Genomic DNA, 14,598 nt, shown 5'->3' with positions numbered 1-14,598 from the left:
ATACATTATATTATTTGAAACTCAGATTATTTTTTTGAAAACAGGCATGATGATTAATATGTTTACCCCTTAAACATGGGATGATAATGCCGAGTTTTAATGCACGTGCTTAATTAATAAATTAATTAATGTCCTGCATATCTTCAGAAACTAAGAAGGCATTCTAGTGTGCATATGGCACAGTACAATAAATTAAACCAAAATTATTTTATTTTATTTAATTTTCTCCATACATTGCCTTCATAATGGCTCTGTCACTTCTAACTATTTTGTCCCTTAATGATGTTACAGTCATATTTCATAAGTGTCCGTCTGCTTTCAGTTATACAATCTTTTATTTTAAAGTCCAATAGAAAATATCAAGCTCAAAAATGAAATGAAGTCTATTTATCCTTAGCCCATCCTTGCTCCTCTGGTTTCTTCTTCTCTTTTCCCTCTCATATTCCCCACACTTGTAGCGCAGACATGAGCTGGGACCCTCATTCCTTGGCTGAATGGGGAGTTGTATGGTCTTTTATGCTATTTTCTGAACTCCATACACTCCAGGATTGAGCACTGGGGAGGAATGCGCATGAACATAGGGTTCATTTTATAGAAATGAGTTCCTTCTTATATTGAGGGATATCCCTAAGGTTTTTATGGTTCAGTTTCTTTCCATGTGAGGAATCTGAGGAGTTGGTTGTCTCAACTCATATGTCATGCGTATTTTCCACGAAGGGGTAAGTTTCAGTCTGACGTCAAGCCATAATTTGTTTTTAAATCAATGCACTATAGGTAAGTGATAAAGCCCTATAATAAAATACAATAAATTCAATTTTAAGCATATGTTTCATAGTGTATTCTAGTATGCATCTCTCTGAGGACCTGGAGTATGACAGATTTTTATAGTTTATCTCTTGATAGTGATTTTCTGAGTTTAAGGTTATTAATTATAATGGCTTCTGTAGTTTGTTCCACTTGGATCAGTACCCACTCCATCCGAAATAAAGCTGAAGAGCTGGATCCCCACAGAGATAGGAGGTGGTGGTGAAATTGGGAGAGGGATGGAGGAAACTTTGCAGATAATCATTCATTATTATATTTATTCCTCTAACACATACTAATATTATTCCATTTCACTTGAAATGTAGTAATTTATATATAGGTCTATTAGTCCATTCTCACCCTGGTGTAAAGAACTGCCTGAGACTGGGTAATTTATAAAAGAAAGAGGTTTAATTGACTCAAAGTTCCACATTCTTTTTTTTTTTTTTTTTTGAGACGGAGTCTCGCTCTGTCACCCAGGCTGGAGTGCAGTGGCGCAGTCTCGGCTCACTGCAAGCTCCGCCTCCCGGGTTCACGCCATTCTCCTGCCTCAGCCTCTCCGAGTAGCTGGGACTACAGGCGCCCGCCACCACGCCCGGCTAATTTTTTGTATTTTTAGTAGAGACGGGGTTTCACCGTGGGCTCGATCTCCTGACCTCGTGATCCACCTGCCTTGGCCTCCCAACATTCTTACAGTCATGGCAGAGGGGGAAGCAAACACGTCCTTCTTCATATGATGGCAGGAAGGAGAAGTGCTGAGCAAAGCAGACAAGGCCCCTTATAAAACCATCAGATCTCGTGAGAACTCACTCACTATCACAAGAACAGAAGCATGGGGGTAACCACCTCCATGATTCAATTACCTCCCACAGGGTCCCTCCCACAACATGTGAGGATTATGGGAACTACAATTCAAGATGAGATTTGGGTGGGCAAACAGCCAAACCATGTCAATAGGTAACATAATTATAATAATATGGAACGCCAAAATGTGTATTTAGAAACACTGATTTTTTGCAATCAGTAAATTTGTGTTGGTTGTATCATTATATGTATATCTTATTATGCATTTAGAGTCTGATATTCTAAAATAAGACCCTTTCCAATAAAATTACATCAATCAAGCAATATGCCATTCATAAAATCAGCAAGTAAGTCATCATTGAATAGCCTATATTCCAAGTTTTTGCTTTACATAAAAGCTTTGAGGTATGTAGGAAATGTCACTTATTCTGTGATGCTTATAAGATGTAAAAATATAGATGGATAAGTAGATATTGATATAAATATTAAATATTTCCCTTTTGCTTTATTATGTGTTCGTTAGCTTCTATTTATTTTATATCTGTATATCTAATTCCATTTGATTCAATATAAACTTTATGTCAGTTATATTCCTGCCAGGGTCAGATTATGAAGGTAAGATTTAGTTCCTCCTAACGTCAAATATGTGATAAGATGTATCACTTATTTTTAATTGTCAAATAAGTGATAAGAAGTAAAATAAAATCTAATATTTTTCTGATATCAATTCAATAGTCTGTAGAGTTATTAAGTGTCATATTATATTACAGAAATGTTTTCTTTGCAGGGGATGAGTGGGTATTGGCTAAGAGTGCATTATTTATTCATTTATTTTTGAGACGGAGTCTTGCTCTGTCACCCAGGCTGGAGTGCAGTAGCGCAATCTCAGCTCACTGCAACCTCCCCCTCCTGGGTTCAAGCAATTCTCTGCCTCATCCTCCTGAGTAGCTGGGATTACAGGTGCCCACCACCACGCCCGGTTAATTTTTGTATTTTTAGTAGAGACCGGGTTTCAGCATCTTGGCCAGTCTGGTCTTGAACTCCTGACCTTGTGATCCGCCTGCTTCGGCCTCCCAAAGTGCTGGGATTACAGGTGTGAGCCACCACGCCCAGCCAAGAGTGCATTTTTTTAATGCCCTAACTGCATGCTTGAATTGCTTATTGAGTGGAATGACTATATTGCCCAAATCCAGTTACTTTCAAGAGTGGAAAGGGGAGATATTTAATCATTGTGCCAGGATGGTAGAGACAAAATGAGACTGTTCTGGACGAACTGAGATGTGAGTGCCCTACTGAGAAATCTTGCCCCAGAATAGGGATTTCTTTTTCTGCACCTTTCCCTGGCACTTTAATTAAGCTGCCCTCCTTACTTTGTGCCAGATAGGTTCGCCACGCCTTCTTGCTTTCTTCATCTTGTCTTTGCACCTGCAGTGTTCTCTTCCTTCTTTATCTGACAAATCCCAGTTGCATGTAAAGTTGTAAAAACTTCTTCAGAATTCCTTCCTTGATGCTTCACTTTCTTGTGCCCCTGAGCAAAAGACTGCCTTTCTTCTGCATTGAGGCTGAATGGAAAAGTCACTAAAAGCCTGCTGAGTTTTCCTAGATGCTGGGTTCTGTAAGGACACATTTTCTTCTTGACGGGATAATAATTTGATTATACTGATTATGTGTTCTTCGTGCACAATCCCCATTCCAGGCTGATTGCTCTCAGAGTTTTATTATAGAAACGCCTCAAGGCATACTTCATTTTGTAGCGAGAAAATGCTTTATGTGTTTTAAGAGACTTGGTTTCTGTTTTCAGGAGCGATATTGGTGACCTCTAATCCACAAGTTTATGCCTTAAACAATGAGCAGGGCTTTTTTTGTTGTTTTTCTTTCCCTACATATCCAGATTTGACAAAAATATCGCTGGCTGAGGATGGGAGGCGAATATAAGTGGAGGCATCATGTTAGACATTGGTGGGAATTTGAAAAATGCTCCTGATCCCTGAATCAGGTCCAGACAATACAGCTAAGGAATCAAATACATTTAATGGTCAAAAGCAGAGAGAACTTAATGTACTCCCTAGTTAGAACCTGGGGAAACAAATTCTGTCCATGAAACACCACCACACCCTAGCAGCAAGAGAAAATAAATGGCAGTATTGCATAAACAACAAAGAGGGTTGGAGGGAACCGCCCTCTTCCCCAGTCTCCTGCAGCTCAAGAGAGCTGGTAGAGATTAACTGAATTTCCCAAACCCCTGAAAGGGGCAAAGAAGTAGCCCAGAGATGCTGATGAGCATTAAGCACCTGGGTGGTCCTGGGTGCTGGGACTGAATTGCCATGTGGGATTCTCAGTGGGAACGAGCAGGGATGGTTGTCTCTGTAGGGGAGAGATGACTTCCTGGGTACTGACACTCTTGGTACTCCTCCACCGCCCCCACCTGTCACATCTAGAAGAGTAAAATACTGAAATGACTATTTAAATTTGCCCGGATAGAATTTACCAGCATTTGAATAATTCAATATTGAAATAGAGATTGAGGTTTTTTTTAAGTAGCAAAACTATAATTTTTGTGCATCTTGTTGTAAAATGTACATCAAGCAGCTTTTCAAGTTGAAAGAGAAAGGAAGGATCAAGCACTCACAAAATTGAGGTACTTACAATTTGCCAGGTCCCATGCTTGGTATTTGACATCTATTATCTCATTTGTTCTTCCAGATAACTCATTTATTTACAGTCTTATTCAGAGTTCCTACAGAAAGTGTGGCTTTATTTAAGGGCTTGCATGCAGTTGGTTTATTCTGGAAAGTGAAATCATCCTCAGGAACTTGGGAGGGCCCTGGGAAGAATGACCTAGGGCAGAAAGAAAGACAAGTAAAAAGGTATCTGTGCATCTGGTTATTGTGGGCAGCGGAGGTTTCACCCATTGAGGAGCTAGGAGATTGTGGAGGAAATTCTTCAGACTTGTCTGTCCAGGGACCCAAAGAAGGGAGTATTTTCCATCAGTTAATGTTTCCTCATTGGTCGTTGGTTATGCAGTCCCTTGCACATCCAAATTTGTGCATGTGCTGAGCTGGTTCCCATAGGGTCACATGTAAGAGTGGCAAAAAAATCGTTAGCTAGAAAATGAGATATATGCTGGGCATTGAAAGAAAGATGCTGCTTGGGTTACATTTGAGCACAGCTGGTTGCCATACAGGAGCCAGAATAAAATTAGGCCTAGAGGATGTGAGGTGTGGCATAAAAGGCCCAAGATCCAGGCCAAGATTTGCACGTATGTGACCAGGATGATTGCATGGGATTCTGTGATCAGAAGGGTCCTGCAATTGAGGTTTAATGCTCTGTGCAAAGTCTTATGAATGTTGTCTTTGAGTTTGTGTTTTGTAAGTGCAGTCAGATGGGATAATGGAGCCTGCACTGGGATTTGGATCATCTCCTCACACTGAGTCTCACTTCTCACAGCCTCCCTATGTTGTTCTTGCCTGGTTTGGTGGCTGCCCAGTCTCTTTCCTCTGGTGACCTGATTATCAGGCTTTATGCCTCCCTTCTGCATCCTGGGGCCACTGCCACCTGCTGCCAGGGGCAATAACCAGGTTGCATTGGTGGGTAGAGAAGGGAGGATCATGTTCTATTATTGCAGTTTCTCTTAGTGGGGGCTGAGCATGGGCACAAGAAAAGTTCAGGGTCAAGCCTAATTAATGGTGTCGTGGGGAGGAGGATGAGGCCATGACTGTCCTCTCCCCTGTGTCAGTGCCATGGGGAATTTGACAGGAGGCTTAATGAGATCCTCAGAATACTGACAATCTAGATACCAAGTACAGCTTAGTGTGGAAGAGATTGCCAGTATTTGGGATTCACTCGCCTGTAGTGTGTTGGGTCAATAGGAAAGGGACACTGACTTCCCCACTGTATTAACCTTGTTTTCTAGTTTGTGTATCTGATATTTTGACATCACAGACATTGTTGACTAGAAAGGGACGGCCCCTCCCAGGGTTAGCAGATTCTAGAGATAGCAAAATAGTCTCTGCCTTTTGTACTTAAACTAACCAATCCCCCAACCCACATGCTTTATCCCGCTCTCACACTGGGTAACACCAGTTTCTCTTTCCATACCTTAATTATCTCAGGGCCAGGCATAAGACCACCAGGGACAACCCCTATTCTCTGGAGCCCACTGAACTTATTCAAATTAGTCAATCCTAAATCTGTTTTCCCTGCTTACCCTGTTCTCCCATTTTTTCCCCCATTAGAAAAACCACAGTGCAATCTTTCCCACAGTTTTTCTTGCTTTCTCTCTGCCTGTGACCAACCAACCCTGGGGCTCTCTCATGTGACCTTGCCAGGGATGGCCTGGCATACCCCCTTCTCCTGGCAACTATGCATAATAAACTGTCTTTTCAGGGTCAGGTGTCTCCTCATCTGTTGATCTCACCATACCTGATTTAAAAAATAAAATCCCACTGGCTGGAGCCAGTTTGTGTTTTTATTTTGGACTAGGACCTGCGGTTAGTAGCAAATTCTTCATTCAGGAAACATGAATATAGATAGGCTTAAGTCTCATGCTTAAAGTCACCTCTATTAAGTGACGGGACTCAGACTCTGTCTAACCCTGAGGTTTTGTTGTGCTTATACCATTTTGCCTGCAGTACTGAGGTATGTTTACCCAAGAAGAAGTTAAATAATGTAAGCTGTTCACCATTAGGTGAGAATCCTCCTATTTCATAAATGACCTTCAGTAAAATGTAACATTATGATTTTACCTCTGGTGGGATAGTATATTACCTTGTTTTGGTGGCTTTGAATCGTATGTTTGTATTAACAGATGACCGCTGCTCAACTTGGCATACATCACAGCTTTTGAGGGATTGAATGAACAGGAACAGTTGATACAGTTTCCCTATCTTATGGACACAAAGGTGTGTTTTTGAGATAATAAAATATAGTGCAAAAGAATTGTGAGATACCTGACAGAACACTTTCCTCAGTGCTACAAACATATATAAACATTTCAAACAAAGAAATTGATCATTAATTAGATTATTTTGAATGTTTCTGTAATGTATTTGTCTCATTTCAAATGTATAGTAATAATTTACTCTCAACTTATTAGATTAATACCAACATTTGAAATAGTGACTGCTGTCTCCCATGGGCATGTTCTTCATTGCTCTATTGGGCTACCCTGATATACATGTTTCTACTGATCTCACGGGCTTCTCTTCATTTTCCACCTATGTCTAATTCATTGATAATGTGTTATCCAGCTTCAAAGATTCAAATATCATCTTCCTTCTGGTAATGCAACAATGTATCATTACAGCCAGAACTGTTTCTGAACCCTTAGTTCTAAATGTGATTTCTGCTTACTCATCATTTTCAATGCCTAGTCAAATAGCACAATTTTTGCATGTAGAATATTGAACTCTTCATGTTTCCTCCCACCCACTATAAAGAAAACCTTCACTTTCAGAAATTTTCCACAACTTAATAATTGGAAGCACAGTTTTTTCAGTTGTTTACCTCACAATTATTGGAGCCGTCTTTGAATCATCTCCTTTTTTCACTCCACATATTGGATTTACTAATAAGCTCTCTTAGCTTATAGAATCTTTCCCTTCTCACTATCTCAAGTCCAAGGTACCACTGTCTCTACTCTGTCAATTGTTTTCCACATTTCTGCCTTTGTCCCTCTTTATTCTCAACAAAAATCCAAAGACTTCCTGAGGAAAAGTAAATGATGTCACCTCCCTGCTTCAGATCCATCCCACACAAAACCAAAGCAAAGTTCACACGGGGATCCTTCTCTGTTTGCCCTTTCTTACCTCTGGACTTTGTCTCCTTACACAGCCCCCTCTGGTCTACCCAGCCCAGCCTCCTCCCGGCTCCTGGGTACACCACTTGGGGCCTTTGCCTATTCCTGTCCTCAGCCTGGTTCTCTGTCCCCAGATATACAAAAAAACCCATCTGTACCTCTTACAGCACCTAAATTGATGCCAAAGGAAAAATTAAAGTCCAATAGTTAATTTATATAAATATTCTCTCATCCAATGGGAGGCAGTTACTACTACTGAATTTGCAAGTTTGTACAGAAATGCATGAGGTGCTGAGACCTTCACTTGCTAAGAATCTAGATCCCCAATGGGAACACTTAATAACATTCTGTAAGATAGTATACTTTGTTTCTGTTAAAAATGATGAAATAATGATTTTCTTTACTATTTTAGTTATCTCAACTCGTGCATTCATGAGATATAGAATAAAATCTTAGTCCTACATTCAGATGGAATGAACTTTTGGTTTTCATCAAGATTTACTAGACAAACTTAGAGGTATTTAGAGAGAAAATTATGAGTGAAAAAGAGAAACAGGTAATTTAGGAAACAATTTCTTTTAAATTATATGCTAAGTATAATAAAAGATGTTCAGAAGAATATTTTCAGTTATATGTATTTAGGTTCACTTTTTTTTCAGTATCTCTTTCCACAAGAATCATGTTTAATGGTACTTATCTTTATTAAGAAGCTAATTTATTTATAAATTACAGTGGGCTGTTTACGTAACTTAAGCTAATATGAAACTAATACTGAAAAATATTGGTCTAAGTCTTTGAAAAATCCTTCAACTTAAAAATTCATGTGCAGAGCCTTGAAGCATAAATATACTATGTACCTTAAAGTATATTATATATTTGAGGGACAAGTCAGACCAATATAAAAATGATATATTTTTTTAAAAAATTAAATGATATGAACTAAAATAAAACTATCCACAAGTATATGGAAATTCCCAAAAAGTGCCATAATAGTAAAAAAAAAAAAAAAGAAGAAGAAGAAGAAGGCAATGAGAAAGAATAAGGGAAGACTATTTAGAAGTGATGGGTTTGAGATAAACTTGGAAGGATTTGGAGATGTAGAATGAAAATAAGATAAAGATAAAACATAAGCAAATAAGTGATCATCAAATTGATCACAGCTCATATTAGCAACACTGGATGCAATGGACAGAGCAGAGCAAAGGGTCTGGTTGAGGAATATTAAAAAATAAGGCTATTCACTGTCCAGTCATATTCTGAAGGTTCTCAATTCCAGGCAAAAATGAATTTAAATTGCCAATGGTTGGAATCACTTAAAATTATTCAGTGGATGATAATAAACAGATTGCTATAAAGTTCCAGTTAGGACTAAAATGTGAGAAATGCCTAATGGGATACATTTATTCTTAAGAATACTCTTAAACACATACACACACACACACACACACATATACACCCAAAGCAAACAAATAAATTAATAAGACAGAAAGAAACCTTAGGAGGTGATGGATATGTTTATGGTGTGACAAAGAGTCAAACACTGTAAAGTATCTGAAGAGGTTTATTCTGGACCAAATGTGAATGACCAGTGGCCCAAGATACAGTCTCAGGACATCCTGAGAACATGTGCCCAAGGTGGTTGGGCTACAGCATGGTTTTATACATTTTAGGGAAACGTGGACATTTATCAATACATTTAAGATGTATGTTGGTTTGGTCCAGAAAGGCAGGACAAGTGGAAATGGGGACTCCCAGGTCCCAAGCAGATGTAAAGATTTTGATTGGCAATTGGTTGAAAAAGTTATTATGTAAAGACCTGGAATCAATAGAAAGAAATGTCTGGGTTAAGATAATGAGTTGTGGAGACAGGTTTCACAGGCTTCAGAGCTCTTATCAGACCTAAAAAGTTGCTGGACCCAGTTATTCTGTCCTAGATCAGGAAAAAGACTTGGAAAGGGAAGGAGATTCTCTACAGAATTTAAATTTTCCCCACAAGAGACAGCTTTGCAGGGTTATTTCAGAATATGTCATAGAAATATATTTGGGGGTGAAATACTTTGATTCCTTTCAGGGCCTGGTATTTGTCATCTGATGCTATACTAGGGTCAGCTGGAATTTGGTGTTTTATTGCTACAAAAAGTCTGTTTTGTCAGTCTTAAGATCTGTATTTTAATGTTAATGCTACCCAACTGTGCCTGAATTCCAAAGGGAGGAGAGTATGAGGCACATCCCACCCCCCCACTTCCCATCATGGCCTGAACTAGTTTTTCAGGTTAACTTTGGAATGCCCTTGGCCAAGGTGAGCATCCATCAGTCAGTTGTGGGGCTTAAAATTTTATTTGTGGTTTACAATGGCATTGATTTTGGTGATGGTTTTTTTGGGTATATACTTTTCTGTAAACTCATCAAATTGTATGCATTAAATACAAGCCGCTTTTTATACATAATTAATATCTCAATAAAATAGTCTTTTTTTTCATTTTTCATGCTCAGTTTAAATTTAGCTGTGCACCTTATATTTTGTCAGGCAACCCTAGTTGTATGCTCATTGTGCTTCAATAGGTCTAATATATTGTATGCTTTCTGAAGTAGCAATTAATAGAAAAAAGTAGTATCTAACAAATGAGTTTTTCTGCATTTCGTGACATTGCAATAATCTTTTGCTTTAATATTTGCACTGTTTGTCTTTAATAATTTCATTTTAGATCAAATAAATGAATTCTATTGCAAGAACATTTTACAGTTTGGTAAGAATCATGGATTGATATAGTATAACTTAAAACAGGACCAATTAATTTTGAAATGTTCATCAAACTTTATCTTCACTTTCTCACAGCATAGACTTTACTAATTGTATAAATCTACTTATTTCTGATAACCAGAGATTCCTAATACAATACCCATGAGGAAAAAAATTAAAACATAATTTCCGAGTTTGTTTATATGCTCCTGATCTGTAATGATATTGGTGCTATCTAGCCACCACTTGATTTATTATTTAATTTATCAAAAAGTCCCTAAAATAGTTTATGACAAACCTAAACATCCCTTTGCAGGTCTTTTTCCTGATCTGGGAGAGAATAACTGGGTCCAGCAACTTTTTAGGTCTGATAAGAGATCTGAAGCCTGTGAAACCTGTCTCCACAACTCATTATCTTAACCCAGACATTTCTTTCTATTGATTCCAGGTCTTTACATAATAAGTCTTTCAAACAATTGCCAATCAAAATCTTTAAATCTGCTTAGGACCTAGAAGCCCCCATTTCCAGTTGTCCTGCCTTTCTGGACCAAACCAATATATATCTTAAATGTACTGATAAATATCCATGTTTCCCTAAAATGTACTTTGCTTTGAGTTAACATTATCATGTATCGGAAATGAATAAGCCAGGAGAATTATGCAGTGATAATGTGAACTTGCTGCAGATTTTGAATTCTCACAAACAAGGAAATCAAATGACTATTAATATTATACTAACCTAAATATCATACCACTTAATATTAGATAGATTTTTAGGTATTTGTCTATTTATGCTCTTTAAATAAATTGGTCAAGATTTTAAAAATAATCTCCGACTTGAAGGTGGTTTTCTTTAACAGAGAAAATAACATTTTTCATGTAGAATTTTTATTTCCCTAATCGAACTGAGGTATAAAATATAGCATTGAGTCTGAATTTCTGAAGTTTGCTTAAGAGACACTTACAGGAATTTGGAAATTGCCTTATTAACATATATTCTGTTGTTGATACTTTAGTTAAGCTGGTCAGATATTCAATTTATATACTTATTTATCATAAAGAAAGTCATGATTCACAATGCAGTGTCATTTAAAAACCTGATCCTGAATGCTACTTCCCTAGTAGTCTGATTTATATTTTTTTGTTAACATTCTACCAAGCAGACATATATATGACTGTTTCTGAGTATGTCTGTGTCTCAACTACTGTACTATGTGTGTTAAAGGCATTATTTTTTAAATGATTACAACATCCAGTCTATGTCAGCTATATATCATCATTTATACTGAAGAAGTTGAGATGCAAATAAGTCAATTTACTAGCCTATGGTCACATCTCTCATAAGTGGTAAATTGGCCTCACACACACAAAATCACACTGTTTAACTTTTATGCTTTCCAGTTGTGACTAGTGACAGAAATACTTGCTTCAACTTTTTTTTTTTTTGGTATTCGTTTATTATTTTAGAGACAGGGTCTCTCTCTGATGCCCAGGCTGGAGTGCAATGGTGCAATCATGGCTCACTGCAGCCTCAAAGTTCTGGGCTCAAGTGATCCTCCTGCCTCAGCCTTGGTCCCAAGTGGCTGTGGATTGTAGGCATGCGCCACCACACCTCGCTAATTTTCTTTTCAAGTTTTTGTGGAGATGGGGTCTCACTGTGTTGCCCTGGCTGGTCTCGAAATCCTGGCCTCAAGTGATCCTTCTGCCTCAGCCTCCCAAAGTGTTGGGATTACAACCGTGAGTGACCTTGCCCAACCTGCCTCAAGTTTCTAATTTGGAACTATTTTACTACTTTTAGAAAGAAAAAAATAATTGAGTTGGTGAGTGTATTCATTTGCTAGGGGCTGCCATAACAAATACCAAAGAGTGGGTGGCCGAAACAACAGAAATTTATTTTCTCACAGTGCTTGAAGCTGGAAGTCCAAGATCAAAGTCCCGACGAAGTTTTCTCCCGAAGTTTCTCTACTTAGCTTGCATATTTTTTTTTTGCTGCCTCTTTACATAGAAAAACAAATTCCTTCTTTTTATAACACTCGTCAGATTGAAGTAGGGCTCATGCTAGCAACCTCATTTTAACTTGATAACCTCCTTGAAGGCTTTATTTTTAAACCCATTCACATTCGGAGGTACTGGAGATTGAGACTTCAACATATAACAGTGATACTTTAAAAATCTTTTTATCCATTACCCCAACATTGAAGTCAGAGTAATTCAAGGATATCTAATATTGGAAAGATGTGTAATCCATCATCATTAGAAATTAGAATTCAAATTTGTACATGTGCCCAGTCTTTTATATTTTCTTGATTGCTCATAATTTTTCATCAAAACAGTTAGGGTACACTGTCATCTTGGGTGTATAAAATTTTAGGGCAGTACATTGTAAACATTAGTACCATAATCAACTGTAGAACTTGGAAAAACACAGACACCTAGCCCTATCTTCAGAGTTTTAGTAGGTCTTGAATTGAGCCTGGGAATTTGCATTTCCAATCAGCTCTCAGCTGAAGCTGATGCTGCTTGCCAGAATGTAAGTAGCACAGTTCCAAAGCATGCACGCTGACTCAAGTTACTTTTTATTGCTCTTTCTTCTGAGAAATGTGATGATTTCACTTAACATGTTTATTGAAACAAAGTAGAAGCTCTAGATAATTATTAGGAAAAGTCTTTTGCTGTGAGCATTCCCTTGGCTTTAACTAAGCACATGGAATTTCTCTCAATAGAGAAAATAACTGCCTTTTCTGCCATTTTCTTCTAAATCCTTCCCTTTTTCTAAAAACCATCTTGAAAATATCTTAAATGAGTTATTTTGAAAAAGATAAAGTTTTTTTCCCTTTGTTTCAAGTCTGACTTTCCAAATATAGTAACTTCTTAATCTACATAATAGTTGATAAGCTCTTATTTGTTTTAGTGGCATTAAATCAACATGCAATTTTATCTGTTGTAGCTAAAAAGGATAATAATTATTAAACCATTACTACTGGAAAACATATTGCATTTTGAGGATCAAGCACAGCTGGGAGCTTCTCACCACCTCAAGCACCAGCTGCTCCATTTTCTGTCATTTGTTCAGAATTATTTACACACATGGATGAGTGAGCAGAGCGATGGGGAGGTGCCAAACAGTCTTTTTATTTCAAATTTGTTGACTTTTTATAGATAATAAAAATGTATTACTTAAAACAAGGAAGAAAAATAAAAATAAAATGTACACGGAGAAAAGGCTCCTTCCTATCCAATGCACTCTCCCTGATTCTCATCCACCCCCAAATCGAAGATACTATAAATTTATCATATATTCTTTTGAAAATGGTTATGCATAAAGAAGGAGATATAAATGGCCATTTTATCTCATTTTAAAAATAGTAGCCCACTAGATGGGCCTTGCAGTCTTTCCCAGCTCTGAAAGTCTGTGAATCACTGGTACCCAAAAGGTGATTCATTTTAAATCATCTTCTTATAAACACATAGGAAACAGAAAAGCAGAGGAACAAGATGAAACAGAGATATGAAATAAAGTTCAGGGAACAATGCAGAGATTCAGTGAATGCTACGTTCAGTCCTGGGACACACCTAGTCAATATCAGTTATTACTTAGCCATAAAAAAGAATGAAATCTTGTCTTTGCAGCAGCATGAGTGGGACTGGAGGACATTATGTTAGTCGTAATAGCCAGGCATAGACAGACAAATATCTCATGTTCTCATTTATTTAGGGAACCAAAAAAAAAAAAAAAACTGAACTCATGGAGATAGGAAGTAGCATGATGGTTATCAGAGGCTGGAAATGATAGTGGGGAGAGGGGGATAAGGGGGGAATGGTTAATGGATACAAAAATACAGTTAGATAGAGTGAATATGATCTAGTATTAAGTGGCACATTAGGGTGCTAAAAAAATTAAAAAGCTAAAATAAATAAAAATAGTAGCCCACTATACACTCTTATGAAACTTGTTATCTTTAAACAATGTCTTGGAGCTCATTCCATATTCATGAGGAGCTGCCTAGTATTCTATTAATGGACCCACTGTAATCCTTTTTACTAGTCATCTGTAAATGTTAACAGGTGAATTTTATGGTACCATAACATTTCTATTTTACATAGTGCTAACTATTACATAAATAGCTACATATGTCATTTTCCATGAATATGATTAAATATTATAAACATTGTTCTTCATGAGACATGAAAAGAACATGCCGACCGCCTTTTATTCTTGTTTTCTACTGAAATTATATATTTTAGCAATCTGTAGATCAGATTCCTAGAAGTAGAATTTATTAGCCATCAAATATAAAGTTTGAAATTTTGATAGAAATAGATTTCCCTCAAAATGATTGGCCTGTTGTATATAACTATAAGCCCCGTGTAAGGGTTCACATCTCCAGTCACAGTCTTGCCAAATCAGATATCAGACCTTTAGATATTTTTATAATCTGTTGAATGAGAAATG

At 37.4% G+C, this 14,598-nt stretch overlaps 1 protein-coding gene across 8 annotated transcripts in view; it reads left to right on the top strand.

Annotated features, from left to right (window-relative positions):
- The window catches only part of CDH18 (cadherin 18), a 1,074,788-nt gene that overhangs the window by 686,400 nt on the left and 373,790 nt on the right, over positions 1–14,598 (top strand). The window contains exon 3 of one of the 8 annotated variants that reach the window (XM_030813927.1): positions 6,416–6,509. The exons of the other annotated variants lie outside the window; for them this stretch is intronic. The gene's annotated coding sequence lies outside the window, so the exon portion shown is untranslated. The remainder of the gene's footprint in view (positions 1–6,415; positions 6,510–14,598) is intronic. 8 annotated transcript variants of the gene reach the window in all.

The sequence above is a fragment of the Nomascus leucogenys genome, chromosome 6 (genome assembly GCF_006542625.1).
Source record: "Nomascus leucogenys isolate Asia chromosome 6, Asia_NLE_v1, whole genome shotgun sequence".
Classification (NCBI taxonomy): domain Eukaryota; kingdom Metazoa; phylum Chordata; class Mammalia; order Primates; family Hylobatidae; genus Nomascus; species Nomascus leucogenys.
The sequence above is the reverse complement of the archived record's forward strand: the minus strand, read 5'-3'. Positions and strand labels throughout refer to the sequence as shown.